This window comes from Lutra lutra, chromosome 6 (genome assembly GCF_902655055.1).
Source record: "Lutra lutra chromosome 6, mLutLut1.2, whole genome shotgun sequence".
Classification (NCBI taxonomy): domain Eukaryota; kingdom Metazoa; phylum Chordata; class Mammalia; order Carnivora; family Mustelidae; genus Lutra; species Lutra lutra.
Genome location: NC_062283.1, coordinates 121,447,968 through 121,459,038, shown reverse-complemented (window position 1 = coordinate 121,459,038; position 11,071 = coordinate 121,447,968).

The window sequence follows — 11,071 nt, the reverse complement described above, 5'->3', positions numbered from 1 at the left end:
TGCTCAGCGGGGAGTCTGCTTCTCCCTCGGCCTCTAACCCTTGCCCCTGTTCGTGCTCTCTCTCTCACTCTGTATCTTAAATAAATAAAATTTAAAAAAAAAACACATATATACATTTCAGTCTCTTAAGTAAATATGTGTTTAATTAATTTCATTAATTTCTTTTTTGGTGGGGAGTTAGGTTTCTGCAGTGTTTTCTATAGAACATTTGTAAACTGCTGCTAAGATTACAACCACAAAAGCTCGAGAATTATTAATACCAACACAGACTCTGGCACACCACTGTTCTTATTTGAGATGTTTTTGCTGACAGATACCCCAAATGGAGAATTGATAGTGTTAAAGCCCTGTTTCCTTCACTTAAGAATCCTAAAAATAACTCCACCCAGTAAAACCTAAAATAAATATTCATAAGTCCTTATAATCAGAAATATTCGTAAAATTGAAAGATCCGAAAATGTGTGTTTCTAGCATATGTTTCCTTAGCATCTGTCAGCAGTGTGTCTGACCATGTGTAGCTACATAGAAAAGAGAAAAAATATTAGACTATTCGACAACTGTTCTGCTTCTAACTTTCAAAATACCTTCTGATCCCCCATCTATAGACACTCCTCACCAAAGTCAGGATCTCATGTCCTACTCTCAGTTCGTCACTTTGACAATGGCCTGGAGTCTGAGCAGAAGGGCATTCCAGGAGCATCATTAGGACTGATTCCTCAGCACCACAGTCCTAAACCTCCGTAATCAGCTGCTGGCTTCGGTTTTAACTCGGTAGCCATAAATCCTCCCTCAGAAATCAATCTAGGCCATCTATTTTTTGATGTTCTGAACATTAAAACACCAAATGTTAAAGAATGTGACTTTTGAAAACTTTTGACCAAGGTTTAACCCCCAACTCTCTAGTGAGGGGGGAGCCCTGACTTGTAGGGCTCTCCAAATTTTGTCATGGAAATACTCCCAGTGTGACTGATTTCAGGCTTTCAGTGTGAAGTCACTCAATGCTGGGTTGGGATGAAATGCACACACTGTTCTTTTGAGTTCATGTGAACCGCCCCAACTCACCGCCAGACGGAGAAGAGGCATCAGAAGCTGTCGCTAGTTTTCCCTCAGAGGTTGCATTATCCGTGGTCGAGTGATCCTTCAAAAACAAGGACATTCTTCCTTGCCACTGACTACATTGTAAGAATAAAGTTAAAACAAACTTTCTGAAACTGTTATCGAATTGTCACTAGTAGGAGAATTAAGAATACTAAGAAGAAAAACTTTGCAAAAACTTACAAGGAGAAGCAAATTATTTTTGCTGATGTAAATCTGACATCAGTCATGTAAATTGATAGAGCGTTGTGGGTTTGGGGGATTATAATTTTAAAAAGAAATTCCCCCATATTTCCATGGACTTTGAAAATGATATCCCCAGATAAATTGTGACATTTCCTTTCTGCATGTCGGTGCAATTTTACATTATGAAATTGTCATGGAGATTCATTACGCCTATTTTCCAAACACAAATGACCATAACTCAAATACGTACCTATCATATACTGAACTCTAAAATGCATAAGAACATTCTATCACTAATGTATATGCAGGCACATTGACAAGCTATGTACACATTATTTTTCACCAAGATTCTTGGAACCTCAGAATTTTTACTTTTGATATCTTTCTGCCTCAGGAACTGGGTTTTTAGTCCATTTGGTCCATTTGGTCTATTTCTTATGTGGCACGTTAGTTACTGTGGGTAGCTGTCCTCCATGATGTGGTTCAGGTGCAGATGGGCTCCATCCAGGACCCAGGCTGACAGAGACCCTAACCGGGATCTGCCCTTCTAGTCAAAGGGCATTGATGGAAGAGAACTGGCAGCAATGTGAAATGCCTCTCATAGTGTTCAAATGGATGCAATTTTTATTATAGTTTAACTTGTTGTTTTCCCTAGAATTATGGCCGGACAATGGAATCTTAATTTTCTTTTTTTCATATCCCACCCTATTAACAAAGGGATTCGAGGTAAAGTAAGAGAGTACAGTTCTCCTTGTTTTTCCTCTTAACATTCAAACTGATATTCTTCCATTACTCTGAGATTTGCTGGTTTAAACATGATCATATGTAAGAATCATCTGGGAGCTTGTTTAAAATGTAAATTTCCAGTCCCCAAACCCCTGGAGATTCCAAGCCTAGACAGAACCCAGAAAACTACATTTCTAACTAACACCCAGGTATCCAAACTGGTCTAAGCGGTACAGGTTCTATAAATTATATTGATGATAATAATAATAATAACAACCCCATATACTGAGATACCATATACTATAATGTAAAATTAGTTAATACCATTCTTCCCAATTAAACATTCCTCATTTAGTGGTTGTATTTCGTCTACGTGAATTTAACTTTTTAAAAAAAACCATATTTATGTATGTGCCATGGGGAGCACTGTGAGTTGTGTAAGACTGATGAATCACAGACCTGTACCCCTGAAACAAATAATACATTATATGTTAATAAAAAACCATATTTAGTATATTGGACTTCTGTAAGTGATAGAATTATGTTCATATGTAAATCTTAGAAACGTAGAAACCAAATATCTTACTATTCCTTTGAAGTGAATGTGCTTTGATTAGTATTTGATTCTCCAAATCCGCAGGATAGATCCACCCCAGATTGAAATACTACAAAATTACAACTACTGCTAGATGGTGACATCCAGTGTCCCCTTGCTTCCTCCACACCTACTAGCTGCTTTTAAAACATACTCCCATAATGTCCTTTTCTCTGCTTAAAACCCTCCATAATAAAAACCAAAACCCTTATGCTCTAGGCTCTTCTCTCCCCAGCTGCCGCCCTTGCCTCCGTATGTGCTCCTTGCGGCAATGCTCTTCCCCGAGTGTCTTCTCCGTTCCAGACCTTGCTCTCCTCAGGGCTCCGCTCCAATACTGCCTTATCGACAATCTGATAAAGCAGCATATTCTCTCCCACCCATCAGTCCCTCGCCTTGGCACCCTACATTCTTGTCGAGGGCACTTAGACTATTTGACATACTATATGTTGATTTGTATCCACCCCTCTATAATTTTTTTTTTTTTTCTTTGTAATTTTTATTATATTCAGAACGGTATTCACTGCTCATTTAATATGGCTATTCACAACCATAAATCAATTTTAGAAACGTTGATTGTGTATTAAGATGAAGTTATTACATGCTGAATCTTTTAAAAGTTTAAGGTAAAGAATTATTTGGGGAGGCTTACAATTCTAGGTACTCAATTTTTGTTAATTTTAAGACATAATAACAATACTGAAGAAGAGTAAACATACTTAAAATAAAATTACATTTCAATTTATAATTTATTTCCATGCTACTTCAACCACTTAATTACCTTCTATACCTTGACATTCACTTACCTTCCACCCCTCTATAATTTTTATCTCAATAAGAACAAGGGCTTTGTTCTGTTCACTGCTCTGTCTCCTGGGAAGGAGACTAACACCTGGCACAGAGTAGGGGCTCAGTAAATATTGCTTGAACAAATTTTGGAGATTATACACTGCGTGGCCTGTTGCCAGTCTAAGGCAAGACTATTAACATCCAAGTTTTATAAAATAGGCAATGTTGTTAAAGGCAGTTTTATTTTCTCTTAATTTCCCATCTATTTTGAAAGTCACTTCAATTTATTACTTTTAGATTTACCATCCCTTTGCAAAGTCTCTTCTTTCCATCTTTTCCTAGTCTATTTTCTAATTATGTGTGATACTTTATTTTGAATTATGGCAATTTAAAGATGATATTTCATTTCAACAAGTTTTAATTACTTAATGGAAATAGGAAACTCCAACTATGAATTCAATGCTGGTGAAAGGCACCAGATTTACACCCCCATAAAACTGAGCACTTATCTCCATGTGATACATATATGGGATAGGTATATGAATGTGTAATAGCGTTCATACTTTCTTTGGAAAACTCGAAATCTTCCTGATTAAAAAACAAACTAAAGAAATAATTTATTTCTCAGCATCCTCTGATACATGCCCTCTGAAACCAACATATTTATCGGTAGAAGTTTTTAATGCTATCAAAATTTGCCTGACTGGGGCACCCGGCTGGCTCAGTCCATTGAGTGTGTGACTCTTGATTTCAGGGCTGTCAGTTCCAGCCCCACCTTGGGCGTAGAGCTTATTTAAAAAAAAAAGAAAAAAGAAAAAGGCCTGACAGGAATAGAACTGATATTGAGACAATAGGTCTAAAGCACTTTGAAAACTGAAGAAAATAATAGCTTTGCAATGTTTACAACATTTTTAGTAAAACAAGATTAGACGGGGGCACATGGGTAGCTCAGTTCATTAGGCATCCAACTTGATTTCAGGTCAGGTCTTGACCTTAAGATCATGAGATCCAGCCCAGCATGGGGCTCCACGTTCAGTGTGGAGTCTGCCTGAGAAATTTTCTCTTCCTTTCCGTCCCCTTTTGCCCCTCCCCCGACTTGTATGCTCTCTCTCAAATAAATATAATCTTTAAAAAAAAGAAAAGATTAGACCACATTAAAACAGTCCACTTATTTGGACATTTACCCCTCCTGGCCTACATTTCCCTAGTTGTTACTTATTGCCTGGTCTGGTGCCTGGAAATTGCCGGATGTGCCAGAACACGGTCAGGAATGAAGGTTTGGGTCACCCCACCAACTGAAAAACCAAGACTGGCAGAAGTGCTTGCTAAAGGCAAAGAGAATACCAATGGGGAGGGGAGGGAGGTAGTCATGAATATCAGCTATGACCACATGACCAGTTACAGAAGTAAGGACTGTAATTGCCATGAATACTTTATTTACTTCTTTATATATTTTTTTCATTTATTTCATTATGAATATGCTTGTGTACATATTTACATGGCAAATAACTTTTAGTCTCTTTCTCATTTCCTTATTATGTAATATAAGATGAATTGACTTTAGATCATAGTATTTAAGTATTATTAATTTTATAGCATAGTATTTACATTACAGGATATCAAGAAAAGTAAACATCATTTCAGGACTGTGTTTTCTGGGGAAAATGTTAGTGGGTTTTTGGTTGTATACAGGATAATTGTATCATGTTAGGTGGAATTGTGACCTTATTTTTTATTTGAAGGTTAAGTACAGTTGCAAAACATGTGTATGGATGCCAAGTTTATAAGGAGTATACATGTGATGGTTAATTTTATGTGCCAATTTGGCACCATCAGGTGTCCAGATATTTGATCAAACATTTGGGATGCATTCTTAGTGTTTGGATGAGAATAACACTTAAATTAGTAGACTTCGAGTAAAGCAAAAGCCCTCTGTAATGTAAGTGGGCCTTATCTAATCAGTTGAAGGGGTGAATAGAACAAAAAGCTTGGCCTTCCCCAAGCAAGACAGAATTTCTCCAACATGCTGCCTTTGCCTTTGGGCTTTCTCTGCAACATTAGCTTTTCCTAGTTCTACAGCAAACCAGTCTTTGGACTCAAATTAGAGCACTGGTTCTCTTGGGTCTCTACTCTGTCAGCATTCCCTAAGATTTTGGATTTGCCAACCTCAATAATCCCATGAGCCAATTCCTTTTACTATTGTATAAATATCTATACATATATACATATCCCATTGGCTCCATTTCTCTGGAAATACACTTCCTGAGAAGGCCAAAAAAGCTGTGACCTACAAATTATATACAAGAAAATAAAGACAGTCTATTAACTGTATTCAAAACATTGTATATGTACTAATGACCATGTCATATGATCATTTAAAGCTACCAGCAGTTTGCAATATATATATACTTTATAGGAGAGATCTAGCCACTCACTGAGGTTTAAATGTATAGGCTTTCTATCACCATGTACTTGCTTATCTTACAAATATCTATTTTTAAATAAGCGTCATTTTGGTAGGACTTTTACATTTCTACGAACTTGAATATTTTATCCTTGCAGACTTTTTTTTGTAATTTCTGTGAGTTAACACGCTAGTGTTACTGCACAATAAAATCTATTTTCAACTTTATGTATTACCAATAATGGTAACTTAATTTTTTATATAAAATAGTGGAATATGTTTTTGTCATGTACAGTCCTACCTAATATCTGTAGACTGTATACAAACTAAGAAGACAAATAAAAATCAGATTTAAATATGTTGACTACTACCTTTTTTTTTTTTTTTTTTTTTAAATCAAACAAAGCTTTATTTCACACCAAGCATCAAATGACTACTACCTTTTTAAATCAATTACATATGATGTTGAACCACAGAAAAAAGTAAACAATTATGGAATATATTTTCTGAATCATTTCAGAAGATTCTGAGAGATACCAAGGGTCTGTAGAACAGTTTACAAAACAACATACAAGAAATTAGAGTATAGCATTAGTAGGCTTCCTGCAAGAAAAAAAAAGAGCAATTTTTGAAGTTCCTTCAAGGACAAAAGATAATGGATGTTTTTATAGTTTGCATCTGGACTAACTCTATTAGCATCATTAGTGGTAATGTATTCCAGAAGCCATTTAATGTAATTATGCAGATAATATTTTTTCGTTAAGAATGTTGTGGAATTTCAAATAAGTACATTTTTTAGATGAAATCTTTTAATCTTCTAAGAGTTGTTTCCTAGAAAAATCTATTACCTCTACAGTAAGAAATAGGGAAACTGTAGGTTAAGAGACTAATGTTCACTTTTGTAACTCACTTACATGATGATATAACCCATTTTTTAAAGTTGCTACGTCAAGATGGAAAAGAAAGAGTTCTGCAAGTGCCCTTACTTTTAAGTCTTAGCCTAGACAAGTTTAAAACACATTAAAGTACATTGATTGTAGTAGACACTTTATTTTTCTTCATTCCTATTTTTCCTGTTCACGCTACCTTTTAACCTTTCTTACACCATCACCCTGACTTTCTTTGGGAAAACACCTCTCAGACTAGGGGCATGTGGTTTAGATGGAGCTGATTCCTTAGTTTTAGAAGCTGGCATGTGACCTCAGGACTGACCAATCAGAGCACAGCAGCTCTTTCCACACGCACGCGCACATGCACGCGGTCAGGGGCACACACCACACGCTGTTTAAAAAGAATGTGCAGGGGCGCCTGGGTGGCTCAGTGGTTAAGCCACTGCCTTCCGCTCAGGTCATGATCTCAGGGTCCTGGAATCGAGCCGCACGTCGCACTCTCTGCCCAGCGGGGAGTCTGTGTCCCCCCTCTCTCTCTGCCTGCCTCTCTGCCTGCTTATGATCTTTCTCTCTCTCTGTCAAATAAATAAATAAAATCTTAAAAAAAAAAAAAAAAAAGAATGTGCAATAAGACTAATTCTTGGCCTCAAATGGAACTCTTGATGATAAGGCTCATTGTAGGACAGAATGCAAGCCTAACTTCGATCATCAAGCCAGCAGGCTTGGTCACCAGAATGAGTTCACCTGCCAGGATATGATGCGAGCCTGACTCTGTTCCGCTGGTGCCATTTGTCCTTCTGTGTCAAGTCATTTCAGAAGTTTTTACGCTGCATGATCTAAAACATTTCTAGTTTTGTTTTATTGTATGGGTTTTTTTTTGGGGGGGGGGTTAAGCCCGCTTTATTTAGTTTCAATGACTTGTAAATGAAAGAGTTCTAATAGTCAAATAGTAGTATTCTGAAAAAAATATTCTTACAAGCTATTACTCCTCCCACCCATTTCCTATAAAGAGCAAGTTTCCTTTGCCTTTTCCAGTTGTTCCCTCTGTAAAGTATCAGCCCACTTCTTCGGCCACATCACATCTCCTCATCTTCTTAAACTCTGCTAAACTGTTTTCCTATATTACTCTTCTTAGCTTTGAATTCTCCTCCAGCTAAGAATTCTGCATCAGCTTACACATAAAATTCATATGCTTCTGCTGTCCTGGAAATTGGTACAGATTTGTGTGCTCAGATTATAAACTCCTTGTGGCGATTATAAATATTACTAAAACTACCAGAGGAGTTCAGGATTCCCCACACACTTAGCCACGAGTGCAGTGCCATGTGGACTGGTTATTTGAAAAATTTCATCTAGTGTACCGTCTCTTTTGCTCACAATTGACACACCTCAGAGGACTGCGGGTTGGGCAGGAATGGGACCCTAAGAATGTTTAGATATTTAGTTTCACTAAGATGAAGAACTGGTGAGACTTTCTTTTGTGAGTTTTTTTTTTTTTTATGACTTCCCCTTAAAGCACACGTCCATTGTCATATTACTCTTTCCCCCAGTTAGTTATTGCTGCACTGCAGTTCCCTCAAAATGTATGGCTTGAAACAATAATGATTTATTATTTCTCACGGCTCTGGATTGTTCAGCCAATCCTTCTGCTCTTGCCTGTCATCACCCATGGCTGCATTCAGCTCGCTGATTGGCTGGGCTTGGGTTCAGCCAGGTTGTTGGCTAAGGGACTTTATCCCTCCTGCCCTCTTAAGGGTTTCAGGAGTTCAAAAATAGAAGTGACATGGACTCTTGAATCTTAGTTTTGCAAGCCATGTAGAGTTGTTTGCATGGCCGTGTTTTCTTAATCAAAGCCAGGGTGGGACCAGCTTAGAAAGGACTGGCGGTCCGGGGTCTAACACCACCATGCATGAGAGCATGGCAGAAACCTCACTCCAGCAAAGTGTGCGGAATGGGGGCTGTTGTTGGAACCGTCTCTGGAAACAACCTGTCGTTTTTATTCATAGCTCGAGAAAGAAACTACCTTTTCATATCCCAATTCTCTCGATACTTGCAAGTAGAATCCTTCTTGAACCATTTAATACTTATAAAAGTACTCAAAGTGAACAAATAATGCTTCCATTGGGAAATAAATATTTCTGAGGTGGCAAGTATTGAGACATACGGGTATTTATAAGTACACACATATGGTAGTATTGGGCTTTTATGCACAATGAAGCTGATAATTTAAAATATATGGGTTTTGCTTATTGAAAAAGGCAAAACGTGAATATTGCAATTGCTGTCCATTCTGCCTTTTACAATGTCCCAGCATAACTGGTTTAGAATAGCCATACAGGTCTTTGAACCAATTGCATTATGTAAGTCTGAAAAGGATAGCAGTGTATCCAAAGATGCCTGTCTTTTGCATTTGAGATCTTTAACATTTTTTCTACAAAGTGTGGTTTATTCAAAAGTTTCAAATCATTTTTTTTAAGATTTTATTTATTTGACAGGCAGAGATTACAAGTAGGCAGAGAGGCAGGCAGAGAAGGAGAGGGGAATCAGTCTCCCCACTGAGCAGGGAGCCCGATGTGGGGATCGATCCCAGGACCCTGGGATCATGACCTGAGCCGAAGGCAGAGGCTTAACCCACTGAGCCACCCAGGCGCCCCAGTTTCAAATCATTTATATAAAACTTTAAAACATGAAGAACTCTTAGGAATAAAAACATCTGCTGGGGCACCTGGCTGTCTCCATTGGTGGAGCACGTGACTCTGATCTTGGGGTCGTGAGTTCGAGCCCCATGTTGGGTTAGAGATTACTTAAAAATAAAATCTTTAAAAAAAGAATTAAAAATATGTGTAAGAATACAAAGAAATGAATAGGTGGAAAACACTAAATTCAGGATAGTAGTTACCTCTGGTGGAGAAGAGAGAAGTCCACCAGGGAGCCAAAACTGAGGAGCAAAGAACATAATGACAATGTTCAATTTCTCAAAGATTGTGGTAGATATGCAGGTATTCATGATCTAGTTTTTTAGATCATTCTATTTGAGAAGACTGAAAATCTATGAAGAGAAATCTATACTTTATTATTTGATTAAGGTGCCATTCAAATCTATGCTACCTGAAACTCTTTCAGAAATAATTGTTTAACTGGTTTCTAAAACATTGCTTTACTACGCAGATAACCCTAATGACTCAGCCCCCATGCTGTACTATTTTAAAGTAGCTCTTTCTCTTCTTTCCAAATGAGCTGTGCCGATGACAGAGAGAAGAGGCAGGCCGCACGGGCAGCTCCTTCACTGGACACACACATCCTCTACCTCAGACCCAGTCGTCTCACCCGTCCACTGGGATGCCCCTGAGAGGTTTTTACAGGATACATTTTGTAAAATGTTTCAGAGGGTGGTGTGGGCTGGGAGTAGAATGTTTACATCTGAAGAAGTGCTTGGGAAAGGACTGTAGGAACTTTAATGCCCTTAACAAATTAGGATTAAATCGTATTCTGACTACTAGGGCAGAAAATAGCTTCTCATTTTTCCCCCCAGGATCCCCCAGATATTCATTTCTAAGAAACACTTTCAGGTGAAAAGTTCTTTTCTGAAAAATGGAGCTTCCAAGGAAAAAAATCAAGGACATCTGGTGAGTTGACTTACATGGGAAGTGGGAAATAAAAGCAATGTAGGTTGACTATCTGTGGTATACGAAAGAGGAAGAGAAATTATATGAAGTCAGTTCATGCTCTGTCTTTGAAAACAGGCACTCTCGGTGACTTTACACCACATTCTAGGGAATACCGGCAGACCCACGTTCCACTGACCTCTATTCAAATTGCCTTCCTGTCTTCCTAACTCATAATCATCCAGTATACCATTCCTAGTTTTTTGTTTTTTTTTTTTTTAAGGCTAGGAAATGTTGGGGGGGGTTGCACACTTTTACTGGGAAGTAGTATTAAATATAAGTCAATATATTATCCCCAAATCTAACCCCTCCTTGTTTTCAACACTTGATATGTTAAATAAGGAACATTTCATGTATATCAAAATTTCCTCAAAACAGACTTCTTTCTTTAACTCCCCTAGAAGCAAGATAAGATTTGGATGAAAATATGTGATAGAAAATACATGAAAAAAAGGAAGCCACAAGGCTTTTGCAGGCCTTCTTTCAGGAACTTACAAGAACCTTGGCTATGGTCTGTCTATAAAAGTTTCTCTACATGGTCGGCATCTTCTGTGTACGAAAAATTTGTGACCTCTGATATATGTTCATTTTCTCTCCCTTCCAACTCTTTCCAGCTCAGTTCCATTACAGAGACGTCATTTAGAAAAGGGCCTGGCATCTGATAGTTGCTTAATTTTTATTAAATTTGAATTTTATTGAAATTAAATTGATTTAACCAGCTTAG